At 51.9% G+C, this 18,841-nt stretch overlaps 1 long non-coding RNA gene across 2 annotated transcripts in view; it reads left to right on the top strand.

Annotated features, from left to right (window-relative positions):
* The window catches only part of LOC135185035 (uncharacterized), a 72,205-nt gene that overhangs the window by 52,761 nt on the left and 603 nt on the right, over positions 1–18,841 (top strand). The window contains exons 2-4 of one of the 2 annotated variants that reach the window (XR_010306336.1): positions 2–130; positions 12,679–12,741; positions 14,262–14,508. This is a non-coding gene — a long non-coding RNA (uncharacterized LOC135185035). The remainder of the gene's footprint in view (position 1; positions 131–12,678; positions 12,742–14,261; positions 14,509–18,841) is intronic. The other variant, XR_010306335.1, reaches the window with a different exon arrangement.

Raw genomic sequence — 18,841 nt, forward strand, 5'->3', positions numbered from 1 at the left:
GCTGCCCTGAATCTCTGCATCTCTGCATGCTGCACCGCTTCAGGTGAGGGATCTGCACATCACCACTGCACAGCCAGGAGGTGCTCCCTGCCAGCACACTGGAGGCAGCTGATTCTCTGGCTTGATGGAGGTAAGACAGCTCCATACAATACCTAACTGGAACCAAACCAAGGTACTGAGAGTATTTTCACTTACAAAACCTGTGAGATTGAGCCAATCATCTAATGTCATCTCTGCTGTGCAAGAGCAAACACTGACTGGAATCATAGAATCAGCCAGGTTGGAAGAGAGCTCCAAAATCAGCCAGCCCAACCTAGCACCCAGCCCTGGCCAAGCAACCAGACCATGGCACTAAGTGCCTCAGTCTTTTCTTGAACACCTCCAGGCACAGTGACTCCACCACCTCCCTGGGCAGCCCATTCCAATGTCAATCACTCTCTCTGACAACAACTTCTTCCTAACATCCAGCCTAGACCTGCCCTGCCACAGCTTGAGACTCTATCCCCTTGTTCTATTGCTGCTTGCCTGGCAGCAGAGCCCAACCCCACCTGGCTACAGCCTCCCTGGAGGGAGCTGCAGACAGCAATGAGCTCTGCCCTGAGCCTCCTCTGCTGCAGGCTGCACACCCCCAGCTCCCTCAGCCTCCCCTCAAAGGGTTTGTGTTTTGCAGGATGTTGCTGCTGCTTCTCTCAAGTGCCCAGTTCTTCTTTCTACCCTTAGCCTAGGCTCCCAGGCTGGGAAACTGCTGCCCTGAGGCAATGGGAAGCTTGGGCTGGTTTTCTGGAAGAATGAGGGAAGTTGTGGCAGTAATCATAGAATCAAACAGGCTGGAAGAGACCTCCAAGTTCATCCAGTCCAACCTAGCACCCAGCCCTGGCCATTCTGTGGTCTAGTTGATTGGACAGGGCTGGGTGCTAGGTTGGACTGGATGAGCTTGGAGGTTTCTTTCACCCTGGTTGATTCTATGATTCACTCAACCAGACCATGGCACTAAGTGCCCCTTCCAGGCTTTTCTTGAACACCTCCAGGGACAGTGACTCCACCATGTCCCTGGGCAGCCCATTCCAATGCCAATCTGGCAAGAACCTCATCTTATCATCCAGCCTAGACCTTTCCTGGCACACCACCTCACCACCTGCTCTAGAAACAAAGCAAAAGAAGTCCTTGCCTGGAGTGTCAGAGGTAGCCAGAATGGTTTTACACATTTGGGCTCAAGTGAAGCCATTTCAGGAATGCTGGCTGAAAACTGTGGCTTGTGCAGAGTGTTGCTGGACACTTGCTGGGGTGCCTGGTGGCTGCACAGATAGTGGCAAGCAGCTAGCCCAGGCTGATGCTCTCACATGAAGCTCTGCCTGGGGGCTCACTCTCTCCCACGCTCTCCCACACCCCCACGTGGCTGCTGGTCCACAAGGGAGGTTTGAAGCACAGCACAGCATCAAGAAGCAAGCACATAAACCCTACTGCATCAGAAATCTGAGCTTCAAGAAATAGTCAAGGCTTGCTGCTGAATACTGAACTGTATTCTGGGCTCCTAATAGACACCTTAAAAGGGGGCACAGTGAAAGGGCAGGCAGTTGCTATTACTTTTAGCAGATTTCAGGGACTGCTTTCTGGCTGTTGCAATGAAGAGCACAAATAAAATATTCATTCTATTTTCTTATTTGCTTTCTTTCCCCCCCCCCCTAACCTACTGAGTCCCTAGAGCACTGTGGAATTGAAGTGCATCTCTGATTGATAGCAGCAAAAACCCAACTGAAAGTCATTTAAAAACTGCTCCAAGTGTAAGATGGATAATTTAAAGAGAAAACAAGCCCCAAACCCAGCCCAGCACGCCAGGAGCTTTGCTTCTTGTTAGGGAAGGGATTTATGGGTTGAATGTGGGGATGGTAAGCAGCAGCCCAGCCAAATGGAGCAGATCTCAGCAGGAGGTTTGGCTCCGTTTGGCTGCAGGCTCAGGGGTTGCAGGCAGGTCTGGTGCAGGCTTGGTGATGCCACGTTACAGAAGCACAGAATGTCTTAGGTTGGAAAAGACCTTTAAGGTCATTGAGTCCAATCATAGAATCATAGAATGGTTTAGGTTGGGAGGGACCTCAAGTACTCATCCAGCCTGGCCTTAAACACCTCCAGGGAGGAAGCAGCCACAACCTTCTTGGGCAACCTGTGCCAGTGTCTCACCACCCTCACTGTAAAGAACTTCTTCCTAACATCCAGTTCCAATCTCCCCTCTGCCAGTTCAAACCCATTCCTCCTCCTCCTGTCATTACAAGACCTTGTCAATAGTCCCTCCCCAGCCCTCCTGGAGCCCCCTTCAGATCCTGGAAGGCCACTCCAGGCTCTCCTCAAAGTCTTCTCTTCTCCAGCTGCAGAGCCCTAACTCTCTCAGCCTGTGTTCAGAGCAGAGCTGCTGCAGCCCTCTCAGCATCTTGGTGGCCTCCTCTGGACAGGCTCTTCCATGTCCTTCTTGCGCTGGGGGGCTCCAGGACTGTGCACATACTGACAAGTCCTTGACTAAACTAAACACCTCCAGCCATGGGGCCTCAACCACCTCCCTGGGCAACCCATTCCAGTCTCTCACCACTCTCCTGCTCAACAACTTCCTCCTCACCTCCAGCCTCAATCTCCCCACCTCCAGTTTTGCCCCATTTCCCCCACTCCTGGCACTCCCTGACAGCCTCAAAAGTCCCTCCCCAGCCTTTTTGTAGCCCCCTTCAGATCCTGGAAGGCCACCAGAAGGTCACCTGGGAGCCTCCTCTGCTCCAGCCTGCACAGCCCCAACTCTTTCAGTCTGTGCTCACAGCAGAGCTGCTGCAGCCTCTGAGCATCCTCCTGGCCCTGCTCTGGACACTCTCCAGCATCTCCACAGCCCTCTTGTCCCAGGGGCTCCAGAGCTGGATGCAGGACTCCAGGTGGGGTCTCAGCAGAGCGCAGCAGAGGGGAAATTATTCAGGCGGTTCTGACTTCTGTTTTCCCTGGAGGGGCAGGGAGAAGGCTCCTTTTCCTCCCCAGTGCCTGTGACATGTGTAGTCAATAAGTTCTACAGGCTGCACTTCCAGTGTCTTGGACAGGGCTTTGCTTTGGATCTATCAGAGCAGTGGTACTTCATTAGCAATCGATTATTAAGGGAGTTTACTGGCGAGTAGCAGCTATTTTATATCTCTCTATAACTTCACCTGTGTATAAAAGGTGATTCACAAGCCCTGGAGTCTGCTTTTAAGTTCCTTCTTGGAGTGTTAGATACTTTGCTTCAAGCAGCAGTGGCATCGTTCAGGTTTGAGCCATGGTACCTGCCTCTGCAGCCAGAGATCCCTGGCTCCTCTTTGCCATCAGCTGATGGATGATCTCCTGTGAGGGGACAAATCCTGGCTGCAAGGGATGGAGCAGGGCTCTGCCCCTCTTCCTGTGGCTGGTTCTTGTGTGCTCTTACCCTCACTGTGCCCTGTGGCAGATGCTCAAAGGGTGACAAAGCTGTGAGGGGCCTGGAGCACAGCCCTGTGAGGAGAGGCTGAGGGAGCTGGGGGTGTGCAGCCTGCAGCAGAGGAGGCTCAGGGCAGAGCTCATTGCTGTCTGCAGCTGCCTGCAGGGAGGCTGTTGCCAGGTGGGGTTGGGCTCTGCTGCCAGGCAAGCAGCAACAGAAGAAGGGGACAGAGTCTCAAGCTGTGGCAGGGCAGGTCTAGGCTGGATGTTAGGAGGAAGTTCCTGGCAGAGAGAGTGATTGGCATTGGAATGGGCTGCCCAGGGAGGTGGTGGAGTTGCTGTGCCTGGAGATGTTGAAGCCAAGCCTGGCTGGGGCACTTAGTGTCATGGTCTGGTTGGTTGGACAGGGCTGGGTGCTAGGTTGGAGTGGATGAGCTTGGGGGCCTCCTCCAACTGGCTTGATTCTATGTGACAGCAGGAGTAGGTGTCAGTTCTTGAGTGCCATTCCTGCTGGGGGTTATTGCTGTGCTCTGGAAGTCTCCCTCCCACTGATGGCTTCTCAGTGAGGGCTCTTTCAACCTGCTTGATTCTATGATTATGAAACTGGGGTATAAAAACTGCCTCTCACATCTGGAAAAATGCATATCCTGACTGTGAGACATATCAAAAAGACCATTCAGTGTCCCCTCTTGCTGCTTCTGAGGTAGCTGAAAACATGGCTGAGCTGGCACGGCTTGGGAGCAGCAGCCTGGTGTTCTGTGCCCACCCCTGGTGAGGGGTGTGTGGGTTCAGCTATGAGTTGGCTCATCTGCCTGCTTGGGCTTTTGTGCTCTTCACCCTCGTATCATGGAATCACAGAGCAGTGTGGGTTGGAAGGGACCCTTAAAGGTTGTCTGTTCCATCACACCTGCAGTCAGCAGGGACATCTGCAACCAGAGCAGGATGCTCAAGGCCCCAGACAGCTTGACCTAGAATGTTTCCAGGGATGGGGAAACTCTCTGTGCAGCCTGGGGCAGGCTTTCACCACCCTCAGCATACAAAAACTCTCCCTTGTATCTAGTCCAAGTCTCATCCTTTTAGCTTGAAGCCATTAACCTTTGTCCTGGGACAACAGATCGTGCTGTAAAGATTGTCCCCACCTTTCCTTTAGGTCCAAGCAGCAAAGAAACTGGGAGACTACATTCCAGAGCTGCAAAATCCAAGTTTTCCTCCTGTCAGTACCAAAGCTCAAAATGTTGATTAAACAGCTTCATTTTCCAAGCTTTTGCATTAAACCCAGAGCAAGGGGTGGCACTGAGGACTGAGTGGTGCCTCCAGCCCAGTGGCAAGCACAAACAGGAGGACCAGCTCTGCCCCTGGACTGCCCCTTGCCAGGTGCTCTCCCAAGCCAAAACCTGCCCTGGGGCCAGAGATGCAACCCAGCTCCTGGATGCCGGGGTTAGACCTGTGAGTCTTAGAGAGTAAAAATGACTCCTTCCACTTGGAAATGCTTAAAAGGTAATTCTTTTCCCACGGTTCTTCAGTTCCTTGGGGTGAGCACAGTGATGCAAACTGTCACTGGCAATGCCTGTTCTTCTCCTGCTCTAACAATGCTGCTGGTTGTGAGCAGCAACAGCAAGTCTGTGCCCAGGAGCTGAGGGTTTAGGGCTATTGTGTACAAACCACACCTGGCACCTTCCAAATCTAGGATGGGAGGGGGAAGAGGCAGAGGTGCCCCAGATTACTGACAATCTGAATAAGTTGCTGCTCAAGGTAGGAGGTAAATACCATGAAATCAATTTCTGTGCCCAATTTACTTTAGGTGACCCCTGCAGACATTTTAAAGGGCAATTTGCCATTTTGCTCCTCTGGTCATGTTATTTCAGGTGATGTGATGAGATGAGCAAGTCAAAACTTGGGTTTGACCCTTCTCTCCATCATCCAGAAATGGAAAGTCAAAACACTTATTTATTTTCACCCCCAGAAGAGAAGTCAGAAGAGATAAATAAAAGTAGATAGAGTAGGTAAATCACTGCTGTGTTTTTTATCACCTTAAGCCCACTCTATTGTAAACAGCATCTTTATTGTCCCACAGCCCAGAGTGGGGAAAGATCATTTCATGTCCAGGGAAAATGTGACTTGCTGCCCAGCTGGTGGATCATGGGAGAGCCTTCTGGGTCATTTATCTGCCTGCTTGTTTAGGCAGCAGTAAATGGGTATGGTAAAGAGTGACAGGATGGCGTTGGGTGATGTACTGAGCAATTCAGGATGCAGGGAGCATAAAAGGAAAGAAACAAGACAGTGCTAAATGCAGGACTGAGAGACAAAATGATGGAGTAAAATCAGTAAAATATATATATATCTACATAAACCAAATATAAACCTGTGATGAAAGTGGAGTGAGATAAGGGAGGGCAGAGCAGAGCTGGAGAAGAAAGAGAATCATAGAATCAGTCAGGGTCGGAAGGGACCACAAGGATCAGCCAGTTCCAACCCCCCTGCCATGCCCAGGGACACCCTACCCTAGAGCAGGCTGCCCACAGCCTCAGCCAGCCTGGCCTGAAACACCTCCAGCCATGGGGCCTCAACCACCTCCCTGGGCAGCCCATTCCAGCCTCTCACCACTCTCCTGCTCAACAACTTCCTCCTTACCTCCAGCCTCACTCTCCCCATCTCCAGCTTTGCTCCATTCCCCCCAGTCCTGGCACTCCCTGAGAGCCTAACAAGTCCCTCCCCAGCTTTTTTATAGTCCCCTTCAGATCCTGGAAAGGTACAATAAGGTCACAATAGGATGTGGGGAGCAAAATGTGGCCTTAAAAGGACCCTGTAAGGGAGATGGGGATTGAGTTTTTTGTCAGGGTCTGTTGCAGCAGGAGAAGGAGTGATGGATTTAAATGGAAAGAGGGAGATTTGGACTGGATCTGAGAGATACAAGATCACAAATGTATCCAGTGATTAGATTTTCTTAAGCAGATAAAATAGGTCATACATTATTGAAAGTTAGAGGGTGGCTTACTCTGTTAAATAGTTTCCTGTTTTCAGTCATTTAAGAGGATTTTCATCATTCTAACTGGATCCTAGAAAAAAACAACCCCACCAAACCCAACCCTGCCAGCCCCTCCCATTAGGAGTTTATCTCTGGAGCTGTAAGAAAAGCTTCACTTCTGCTGGCTTTGACACAGCAGGTTTAAACAGCTGCTCAGTGTGACAAGGGGAAATCTGTGCTCAGCACTCACAAAATAGGTCAGATGCATCAAAGAAAACCTGCTCTGGTGTGACTTAGTCATAGGATGCTAACTTTGCTGTGTTAAGTATCCAGACCTCTCTGGGGCACCAACCTGGGGATGAGGAGATGTACTTAGTCATAGGATGCTAACTTTGCTGTGTTAAGTATCCAGGCCTCTCTGGGGCACCAACCTGGGGATGAGGAGGTGTACAAGAGTGCTGCTGTACCCCCGATGCCCAGGGTGGTTAGTGCAGCTGGCAGCAGACACAGATTTGTCCTTCCTGCAGGACCTACAAGCCCCTCTCTTCTTTCCCCCAGTAAAACAGATGGGTAGGGACAGATGTGCTGTTGTGTGGGATCAAAACTCGTGGCTTTTGCTACCCTGGAGGTGGCCCCGTTGCAGTGATGCAGCCAAGAGCTGTCAGTGCCAGGGGCCTGCAGCACTTTCCTGTGGCCACATCGAGGATGTGCTTAGGCAGGTCCTTGCTCCAGAGCACACAAAACATCTCCCTGACTCCCTGTAGAGCTGGAAATCACTTATGCAATGAAAGACATCACAGTGCTAGCTCAAACAAGAGCTCTGAGGAGAGCAGGCATGACAACCAGACAAACAAGCTGTGCCACAGCAGTTTCATCTGCTGATGTTGTTATTTAATGAGTAAATGCAGCTGTGGTGTCCTTGCTTCTGGAAGCAGCTGCTCCTCTGCACTTGCTCTGTCTGCTCTTCTCCTGAAATGCTGTAGTTGTCTGCTGGGTGCTTGTTGCTTTTGTTTGAAAGAAGTTCAGACTAGGCTTGAGCTTTGTGGGTGCAGCAATTCCCTCCCTCCCATGGCACAGCCTCAGCATCCCATAACTGCAGCTCTTGGAACTCCCTGGTACTTACAGCTCCAACTGTTTCTCTCCTGGAAAATCTGGAGTGCCTGCTGAGGGATGTGGATAGAGGGCTCCAGGGTGCTGTAGGGATGTTTTGCTGCAGTTAGGAATGGGGACTGTGTCTAAACAGCAAACCCCTTTGGGGCTGTGATAACCTCACTCTGTGTGGAAGGCAGGGCAGGAAAACATCTTTGCTCCTCAATGTGAGAGTGCTTTGCTCACAAGGACAGCTTAGGGCCAAACCAAGCTCTCTCTGGCAGGCAATGACATTTCTTCTGGGTGAAAAGTCCTATACCATGGTGCCCAGAACAGCTATGGCTTTGCTCCATCCCATCCCTCTGCACCCAGCTGTGCTCAAATCAGCCTCACAACCTGCAGTCCTGTGAGCTCCTAACCTGCCCCTCCAGTAGCACCCAAGTGATGCATGGGATCAGCAGTGACCCAAATGGCACAGAGCAGTTTAGCTCTTGGTGTCTGTGGGTTGTGCTCAGGAAGTGGTGCTGGAAGTCATGGGATCATAGAATCAGTCAGGGTTGGAAGGGACCACAAGGAGCAGCCAGTTCCAACCCCCCTGCCATGCCCAGGGACACCCTACCCTAGAGCAGGCTGCCCACAGCCTCAGCCAGCCTGGCCTGAAACACCTCCAGCCATGGGGCCTCAACCACATCCCTGGGCAACCCCTGCCAGCCTCTCACCACTCTCCTGCTCAACAACTTCCTCCTCACCTCCAGCCTCACTCTCCTCACCTCCAGCTTTGCTCCATTCCCCCCAGTCCTGTCACTCCCTGACAGCCTCAAAAGTCCCTCCCCAGCCTTTTTGTGGCCCCCTTCAAATCCTGGCAGGCCACAAGAAGGTCACCTGGGAGCCTCCTCTGCTCCAGCCTGCACAGCCCCAACTCTTTCAGTCTGTGCTCACAGCAGAGCTGCTGCAGCCTCTGAGCATCCTCCTGGCCCTGCTCTGGACACTCTCCAGCATCTCCACATCCCTCTTGTAATGGGGGCTCCAGAGCTGGATGCAAGACTCCAGGTGGGGTCTCAGCAGAGTGCAGCAGAGGGGGAGAATCACCTCCCTGGCCCTGCTGGCCACACTTCTGCTGCAGCCCAGGCTCTGCTTGGCTCTCTGGGCTGCAAGTGCACACTGCTGGCTCCTGCTGAGCTTCTCATCCAGCAGCACCCCCATGCCCCTCTCCTCAGGGCTGCTCTCCAGCCACTCACGGCCCAGCCTGGATTTGTGCTTGGGAAATTGAAGGGACAGGCAGAGATAAATGAGCCTGAGTTTGAGAATCAAATTTGGAGCTGCCTTCCCAGTTGTGGATGTGCACAAAGGGAACTGGTGGAGTTTCTTTTGCCTGCTAAAGGAAGCATGGAACAAATTATTTTACATCCCAAGTCAGTAGCAGAGCCATGAGGGACTTCTAAGTAGAGAGCTAATATGCACTTTCCCAGGGAGTAGGTAAGCACTTTGTTTTGGGGGTTATTTGTAGTAGCTTCCAGCCTATGAATCCAACCAATCACCAAAATGTCCTTTGTAGAAACCATTGCACAGGTTTAATTCCAATTATTTTTTGATAATTTGGGCCCACTTTTCCCACTCTTCATCAGGAAGTGAATCCATTCTTTGCCACCCTGAATGGTTGGCTGGGGACCAGCCGTGGGGTTACAAAGTGAACCTGAAGGTGGGAGCAGGGCTTGGCTGTGCAGGAAGCTGGTGGAGGGGAAGCAGCTGTAAAACTGGCTGGGAAGGCAGTGCTGCAGAAGCATCATCACAGAATGGTTTAGGTTGGAGGGGACCCCAGTGATCATCTAGTTGCACCACTCCCCCCTCCCCCAGGCAGGGACACCTCCCACTAGAACAGGTTGCCCACCTTGTGCTGGTTTGAAGCAGGCTAGAATGTTGTGGTGAGAAGGACTAGGTTACAGCTGTGAAAGGGAAACAAGGGTGATGGCTACTGCACTCATAGGCTTGCTGAGAGGTATGAGAACAAGAATGCAGACACAGATAAGGCACTGCTGAGCAGCCTGAGCTGCATTTCTCTCCAGCCTCTCTGCCATCTCTCTGATTAACCCACTTTGCTTCCTAACCCCCGGGCTGAGCCTCTCTTCTTCCTTGGGACTGGGGTAAGGTAGAGAGAGGGGTGGGAGAGGGTGGAAGGGCAGTTGGGAGCCCCTGCTGGGGACTCAGGTTTCTGGGAGGGCTGCTGTGTTTCTGTATTGCCTTTTACCCTGTATATCTCTGTATATAACTGTAGATACTGTAAATATCTGCCTGTATATTGAGCTAAGCTGTAAATACAGGCTTCATTCAAATTGCCAGAGCTGGCTGAGTCTAGTCTGGGTGATTTCCAAAGTGGAGGGAGCAGGGAACACCCAAACCATCACACACCTGCAGAGCTGCAGATGAATTGCAGGTTTCCCTTTGCAGCTTGAGTACTCCCGTGGGGAATGAGCCCTCCTGTAGTGGCAGTAGCAGAGACCCAGGGACATGTGTGTGCACTTGTGCAGCTGAAAGAGATCTGCTCAGTGGGCATTGACAGGTCCCCACTGGCTTGCCTAGGGGTGCAAATGCATTTGGACATGAAAAAAAACTGTGCCTTGTGTTGGAAAACACTGGGCACAGCCAGCTAGAAAGTGTTGCCCACTGCTCTGCTTTGCCCTCTCTGTACTTAGCCACATGCTGAGGTCAGTGTTACCCTGCCCCTGGCCAGCTGGGTGCCCTGAGCTCCTGCTTTTTGCCATCCTGGGGCATGCAGGGCAGGGGATGGTCCTAGCAGCTTCCCTCCCGAAGCAGAGATCCTCTTTTGCTCAGCTGAGTTTGCATCAGTCTTAAAGGAGCTGTGCTGGGAGACAGCCCTAGGGCTGCTGGAGGATGGGGCTCCCAGTGCCATACCCCCAGCTGGAAATGGCAGGTTTCTGTCCTGTGATAGCCTTGCCTTTGAAAACACAAGTTTTAACCCAGAACATGAAAGGACCAAAGGTCCAGAGTGCCTTCACCAGCACTGCAGGGTGGCAGTGAATCTCCCCTGGTTCCTTCTGATCCAAAAACGACAAGTCAGGCTCTCCCCAGGCTGCATCTGCTGAAGTTGTGTGCTTTGAGCAGAGCCCAGCTGATTTACACCCCTGGCCAAGGAGTGAATACATTTCTTTTAACCTCAACGACCTTCTGAGCATGCATCCAGCCTAGGAATTAAACATCCCAGCTGATCTCTCAGTTGTAGTTTGATTACCCAAAGCTGTAAGACATGCAGTGGCTTTTTTTCCTCTGGCAAGTGGTTATGCTTTTGTTACACAGGGTCATATAAAAGCCTACAACATTTGCTTCTGACTCCCAATTTTCTCCAGCAAACTCCAAATTTAGAGCTCTGTAAAAGTGGCTCATTAAATTTGGTGTGGGGAAAAAAATAATCTCTGATTTCTGCCCATAAATACCTCATGAAAATGTATTCTTGCTGCTGCTTCTCTTCTCCAAATATTGATTTAAATACCTTTTTTTTTCCCAAAGGCACTTTTCAACCTTCAGAGATGAATTGCTGCCTAAAATGAGACCACCAAGCTGTGAAGGCAGCATTGAGGTCAGGAAACACAGAGTAGTGTAGGTTTGAAATGCATCTTGCAAGGCAGCTGCATCTCTTTGGAAGAGGCAGACTCAGAAGCCTGGGCACAGCTGACAAGTGATGCTTTGGAACTTTTTGTCCTGGCACTGGAGGACTGAGACACCTTGGAAAAGGTTTTGCAGGGAGCAAGGAGGAAGAGGAGGGAGGTGTGAAGGATGACAGTGGGGACAGAATTGGCTTTCCAGTCCTTTAAAGACCCTCCCTTTACCCTGGCTCTGCTTTTATCATAACCACATTTGCCATCACAGCAGAAGGCTCAAAGATACATGCAGAAAAAACACAAAACCAAACCACCAAACCTAAAACCCCCAAAGACAGCAAAGCAGGAGGTCTCAACACATCTTCCCCTGTGCTCAGCACTGCTCAGGCCACACCTTGAGTGCTGTGCTCATTTCTGGGCTCCTCAATTCAAGAGAGATGCAGAGGTGCTGGAAGGTGTCCAGAGAAGGGCATTGAAGCTGGTGAGGAGCCTGGAGCAGAGCCCTGTGAGGAGAGGCTGAGGGAGCTGGGGGTGTGCAGCCTGCAGCAGAGGAGGCTCAGGGCAGAGCTCATTGCTGTCTGCAGCTCCCTGCAGGGAGGTTGTAGCCAGGTGGAGTTGGGCTCTGCTGCCAGGGAACCAGCAACAGAAGAAGAGGACACAGTCTGAAGCTGTGCCAGGGGAGGTCTAGGCTGGCTGTTAGGAGGAAGTTGTTGTCAGAGAGAGTGATTGGCATTGGAATGGGCTGCCCAGGGAGGTGGTGGAGTCTCTGTGGCTGGAGGTGTTGCAGCCAAGCCTGGCTGGGGCACTTAGTGCCATGGTCTGGGTGATTGGCCAGGGCTGGGTGCTAGGTGGGGCTGGCTGAGCTTGGAGCTCTCTTCCAACCTGTTTCATTCTATGATCTCTGAGGGCACCAAACAGCTAGCAGCCTTCACCTTCCTTGGGCATAGAAAAACACTGTTCACTGAACATCTGTTTTCCTACCCTCCCCAGACCCACCCAAGTCCCCCTGCTCTTTTAAATGGCTCCTAAAGACCAGTGTGGAGGTAAGTGCCACATCTCCTTGTCACTGGTGCAGCACTGCCCACGTAACTGGGGTTTTGCTGAGCCAGAGCCTGCTTTGCCTCAGCAGCCAACAGGCAACCATGGTTGTTTTAGACCTTGTTAACATCAGTCCTCCCTGGGCAGAATAAATCAGATCACAGGAACAAAACACTGCCAGGCCGTAGGGGTTCAGTGACAACAGCCATGGAGGAAAACAGCTTCAGGGGCTGCAGCAGGGGAACTGCAGATGAACTTCTGCTGAATGTTTGGCCTCAGAACCCAAGGGTGGAAATGTTATGAGGTGCAGTTGAGGGAGCTGGGATTGTTAAGTCTGGAGAAGGGAGTCCTCATTGCTCTTTATAGGAGCTCTAAAAGGAGTTGTAATAAGAATAGAATCATTACTGTGTTCAGCTTTTGTGGTGGCTGCAAAAGCATAGGTGACAGCCAGTCTGCACTGGCCAGGTCTCTGGAACAGGGATAAAGACCATTAAAACACCAGCAACCATGTTTGACATTTGTCTCTAGCCCTTGACATCATCTCTTCATTTCTTGCAGGGCCACCATCTGCAGGAGAGGCCAGACCAAGACTGCTGCTGCAGTAAATGAATGAACACACAGGTAACAAGTGCTAGAGCTGAGCACAGGGCATGAGGGTAACAGGTGCTAGAGCTGAGCACAGGGCATGAGGGTAACAGGTGCTAGAGCTGAGCACAGGGCATGAGGGTAACCGGTGCTAGAGCTGAGCACAGGGCATGAGGGTAACAAGTGCTAGAGCTGAGCACAGGGCATGAGGGTAACAAGTGCTAGAGCAGAGCACAGGGGATGAGGGTAACAAGTGCTAGAGCTGAGCACAGGGGATGAGGGTAACAGGTGCTAGAGCTGAGCACAGGGCATGAGGGTAACAAATGCTAGAGCTGAGCACAGGGCATGAGGGTAACAAGTGCTAGAGCAGAGCACAGGGGATGAGGGTAACAAGTGCTAGAGCTGAGCACAGGGGATGAGGGTAACAAGTGCTAGAGCTGAGCACAGGGGATGAGGGTAACAAGTGCTAGAGCTGAGCACAGGGGATGAGGGTAACAAGTGCTAGAGCTGAGCACAGGGCATGAGGGTAACAAGTGCTAGAGCTGAGCACAGGGGATGAGGGTAACAAGTGCTAGAGCTGAGCACAGGGGATGAGGGTAACTGTCCTCTTACAGCTCTCTGCAAACATGAAAACAAATCATGCTGTCAGAAAATCATGCATTAGAAACAAATTATGCTCTCTAAATGCATCTTGGCAATGTAATTGATAAAGCGTGAGCATGAGGAGTAATTGGAAGAGCAGGGGGGGAGCTGCAGGAGGAATGAGTGAGGCAGGAGAGTAATGAACATGTGTACATAAGAGCCACAAACAATGCAGATAAATTGCAGCCTGACAAAGTGTAAATAATCAGAGCAGCCCAGGCCTGAAATGTGATGCCTCTTCAGGGGAAAACTGGGGTTAGCAAAGCTGCAAAAGCTTCAGAGAGGAGAACAAGGAGAGATGAGGTGATGAGGGCTGCGGTGGGGAGCAGGATGGCTTAGCCTCTGCATTCATTAGCCAAACCCTTCACCAGACACCAGCCCACGTCCTGCCTCCAGCCTGGCATGATGCTGCCAGCCTTCCTCACGCCATGGCAGGCAGGGTAAAACACAAAAAAGGGGTGACACTTTTCTTCCCTAATTTCATAGAATCAGAGACCCAGTCAGGGTTGGAAGGGACCAAGGGACCACAAGGAGCAGCCAGTTCCAACCCCCTGCCATGCCCAGGGACACCCTACCCTAGATCAGGCTGCCCACAGCCTCAGCCAGCCTGGCCTGAAACACCTCCAGCCATGGGGCCTCAACCACCTCCCTGGGCAACCCATTCCAGCCTCTCACCACTCTCATGCTCAACAACTTCCTCCTCACCTCCAGGCTGAATCTCTCCACCTCCAGCTTTGCTCCATACATTTAGCCACGCTGGAGAGACTTTTGGTGGCTAACTCATGGCTGGTTCCACTTTCCCCCTCCCTCACAGATGCCTTGATACTCACTGTCCTTAGCTTCTGCTGATGCACCTACCAAGACAGATTTTTGTCCATTGTGTAGGATTTTAACCCATCTCGTTTGTTTCCAAGTCTTGAATCCTTTCCAGATCCTTGGGATTAAATTCTCATCAAGCCCAGCCTCTGCCAAGACCCAGCAGCATGAGTGGGACTGCAGCCTGAATGTGAGATGAGGCTCAGCCACTGCTGCAGGGGTTCTAAAGCGGCAAGAGATCAGCACTGAGCATGCACCAAGTGATGTGGGAAGAGACTTGGGATGGATGAGGGGTGGCAGGTTTACACCCTGGCCTTCTGGGTGACTCAGCTTCTGAGAATGAAGGTGAGATGCCCCTCTGACCTTCATTTGCTGTTTCAGAGTATCATAGAATCAACCAGGTTGGAAGAGAGCTCCAAGCTCAGCCAGTCCAACCTAGCACCCAGCCCTATCCAGTCAACCAGACCATGGCACTAAGTGCCCCAGCCAGGCTTGGCTTCAACACGCTCCAGGGACAGCCACTCCACCACCTCCTGGGCAGCCCATTCCAATGCCAATCACTCTCTCTGACAACAACTTCCTCCTAACATCCAGCCTAGACCTCCCCTGGCACAACTTGAGGCTGTGTCCCCTTGTTCTGTTGCTGGCTGCCTGGCAGCAGAGCCCAACCCACCTGGCTACAGCCTCCCTTCAGGGAGCTGCAGGCAGCAATGAGCTCTGCCCTGAGCCTCCTCTGCTGCAGGCTGCACACCCCCAGCTCCCTCAGCCTCTCCTCACAGGGCTGTGCTCCAGGCCCCTCCCCAGCCTTGCTGCCCTTCTCTGGACACCTTCCAGCACCTCAACATCTCTCTTGAATTGAGGAGCCCAGAACTGGACACAGCACTCAAGGTGTGGCCTGAGCAGTGCTGAGCACAGGGGCAGAAGAACCTCCCTTGTCCTGCTGCCCACACTGCTCCTGAGCCAGCCCAGGATGCCATTGGCTCTGCTGCCCACCTGGGCACTGCTGCCTCCTCTTCAGCTCCTCTCTCCCAGCACCCCCAGGTCCCTCTCTGCCTGGCTGCTCTCAGCCAATCTGTCCCCAGCCTGCAGCTCTGCTGAGGGTCATTGCCTGTTTCTCTTAGACCATCTCTAAGGAAGGTCTCTGCTCCCCTGCCTTCTGTGGGTGGGCTAAATCCCTGAGTTAGCCTGGGTTTGTGTCTAGTTAGATGCAGTTTGGTTAGGACAGAGGAAACATTTCTGTAGTGGACAAGTTTGAAGGAAAGTGTTGGCTGCTTGCTCTGACAGCAGCTCCTCTGGAAAGCACCCTCCGGAGCAGTGGTCAAGGCAGAGGTTGCACTCCTCCACCTTGTTGCTGGCTTGGGGATGGTGTCACATGGTAGAAATACATCAAGCTCCACGTCTAGGGGCAATAAGAAGAAAAGAGATGACATTGAAATGCCAGCTATTGCCAGTGGTCATTTCCAGAGGTAGTCCTCTTCCACTTAGCAGCACGGAGTCCATCACCTTATGCCTTACTTCAGCTGTGCTTGCTCCAGGGAAAAGCTGTAGGTCACATTGTGCTGAACACTGCCTCTGAGCAGAGCTCTTGGTGCAGTCTTTCTGGTAGCTTTGCCCCTTCATTGCACAGCCCTGCTGGCACTCACTCTTGGCCAAAAGCCTCTGAGTGAAGTGGGCCCTGGGGCTGCAGCGCTGTGCAAAGCTCAGCAGCTCACAAGCACAAGGGGCTGCTGCTGAGGGTGGAGAAGGAAAGAAAAGGGGTAGAGGTTCTGAAATTTTGGTGAAAACAAGGTTCAGCCACTAAGTTCTGCAGCCTTGGAGCCCCACTGAGTTCATGCTGTGCTGTGATTTGCACCACAGAGCCCCTGGGGCTGGGGGGAGGGAAATGGAGCAGCGAAAACGTCCTGATTTTGGCATAACCTACAAGCAGGAGTTTGGGACACAGCCTTGCTCCACTTCAATGGAGGATTTCATGAGACTCAATTAGCAAGGTTATTAATTAATCAATTATGTAAAGCAGATGAGAAATCAGATAGCCTGTTGTACAGTGATACTGCTCTTTGTTCAAACTTAATTAACTCGCAGGCTTGGGGACAAAAGGTGGGGGGGAAGAGTGAGAAGAAAAAGCTCCAAACCCTGCAGAACAATCAGGAGAGAACAACTTCAACTGAGTCTGGAAACTGGGCTGGAGACCAGATGGGACAACAGCCCTGCTCTCAGAGGATCTTGGAGTTATTCTGGGCACTTTAACAACCAGCCTGATGTTTGTCTGCACCACTACAGTCAGCTGAGCCAAATTGTGCTCTCTGGCTTGCCAAAGTAAATCTATGGTAATGCCTTCTGTGGGCAATGAGTGGTGCTCACCGTGCAGAGCTGCATGACAGGGGAGGAGTTCAGCAGATGTGCTTATTTGCATCCTGTCTCCCTCTAGCAGCAGCTGTTGCAGTAGGAGTGGAGGTTGAGCTGCAGCATGACAGAACCACAGCATCGCTTCGGTGGGAAGAGACCCTTAAGGTCACAGGCTCACAGGATGTCAGGGGTTGGGAGGGACCCACAGAGAGCATCCAGTCCAACCCCCCTGCCACAGCAGGACCACACAATCTAGCTCAGGGCACACAGGAACACATCCAGGCAGGCCTTGAAAGGCTCCACAGAAGGAGACTCCACAACCTCTCTGGGCAGCCTGTGCCAGGGCTCTGGGATCCTTCCAGGCAAGAAGTTCCCCCTTGTGCTGAGCTGGAGCCTCCTGTGCTGCAGCTTCCATCCATTGCTCCTTGTCCTGTCCCAGGGAGCAGTGAGCAGAGCCTGTCCCCTCCTGACCCCCAGCCCTCAGTTACAAACATTGATCAAATGCCCTCTCAGTCTTCCCTTCTCCAGACTAAACAGCCCCAGGTCCTTCAGCCTCTCCTCACCAGGCACTGCTTCAGTCTCCTCATCATCCTTATAGCCCTCCACTGGACCCTCTCCAGCAGATCCCTGTCCCTCTTCAAGTGGGGAGCCCAAACCTTAAGGCAGTACTCAAGATGAGGTCTCAGAAGGGCAGAGTAGAGGGCAGAGTAGATCAAGATCATCAAGTCAAGCCATTGACCCAACACCAGCCATTAAGCGCTGTCCCACAGTTCCATGTCCACAGCTGTTTGGAGCACCTCCAGGGATGGTGACTCCACTCTCAGCCTGTTCCAATGCTGAACATTCTTTCTGTAAGGAATTTTTTTCCTTAGCATCCAACCTAATCCTCCTCTGGTGCAAGCTGAGGCTGTTTTATCATTTGCTACTTGGGAGAAGAGACCAAGACCCATCTCAGTCCAACCTCCTTACAAGGAGCTGAGGAGAGTAAGAAGGTCTCTCCTCAGCCTCCTTTCTGAACAACCCCATTCCCTCAGCTGCTCTCCACAAGACTTGTGCTCTAGACCCTTCACCACCTTTGCTCCCCTTCTCTGCAGACACTCCAGTACCTCAGTGTCTTGTAGTGAGGGCCACAAAACTGAACCCAGCACTCAAGATGTGGACTCACCAGTGCTGAATAGAGGGGCACAGTCACCTCCCTGCTCCTGCTGTCCACACAGGGAAGTTAGTGCCAACAACAACCACCAAAGCTCCCTGCAGGTGCTGCATCCTTGCAAGGCTTGCACCAGGAGCAGTGGGAATATTGATCTTGTGTACTGGCTCCTTGTAACCCAAAGTATTTCAATAGCCTGCATTAGTCTGTGGGAGCCTTCATCTCATTACAGTCTCAGCTTTATTTAATTCTACTTTAGGCTAGCAGTGATTTAGGTCAGCTCCTTGCCAGTTGTGATCTATTGGTACATCATCTGCGATGAAGGAAAGCTGGGGCTGTGTGTTCCTGCTCCTGCAGACTCTTACCTGAATGCATTTGCATTAACTGGGTCTGTGATATTCAACAGAGAAAAAATGTCATAGCCTGTGAGTCTCTCCAAGCCTGCAAATAATTTCAGAGGTAATATGTTTTCAGAGCCTAAACCAATGTTCTTCTGGACCTTTCCTCTAACAATATGCTCCAGGGTCGATTTCCTCCCATGTTTAAGGGCCAGATTGCAAATGTGTTGGCTGGGAAGGGAAGCGGAGCCATGCTCCAGCAATGATTTTTATTGAGGAACTCTGGAGGAGGAAAGGCAGTTACCACCTGCCAGCCACCCTGCCTTTGCCCTGCAAGCTCTGACCAACCCCTCTGGGAATGCACAGGGATCTGACTGGTATTCCAGACCAGTAGCTGCTAGACAACCTATTTCTTTCTAAAGCTGTTGTCAGCAGAGGAGTCTCTTGCACAGCTGCAGCTGGCAGGGTGGCTGCATAGCCACTGAATGCAGTTACAGCTCTCCCCATTCCTCTGTCTCACTGCTGGCTGACAGAGCACTGAGGAAATCCAGATTTGCTCTTGGCCTTAGAACCATAGAATCAACCAGGTGGGAAGAGACCTCCAAGCTCATCCAGCCCAACCTAGCACCCAGCCCTGTCCAGTCAACCAGACCATGGCACTAAGTGCCCCAGCCAGGCTTGGCTTCAACACCTCCAGGCACAGCAACTCCACCACCTCCCTGGGCAGCCCATTCCAATGCCAATCACTCTCTCTGCCAACAACTTCCTCCTAACAGCCAGCCTAGACCTGCCCTGGCACAACTTGAGACTGTGTCCCCTTCTTCTGTTGCTGGCTGCCTGGCAG

This window comes from Pogoniulus pusillus, chromosome 22, assembly GCF_015220805.1.
Source record: "Pogoniulus pusillus isolate bPogPus1 chromosome 22, bPogPus1.pri, whole genome shotgun sequence".
Classification (NCBI taxonomy): domain Eukaryota; kingdom Metazoa; phylum Chordata; class Aves; order Piciformes; family Lybiidae; genus Pogoniulus; species Pogoniulus pusillus.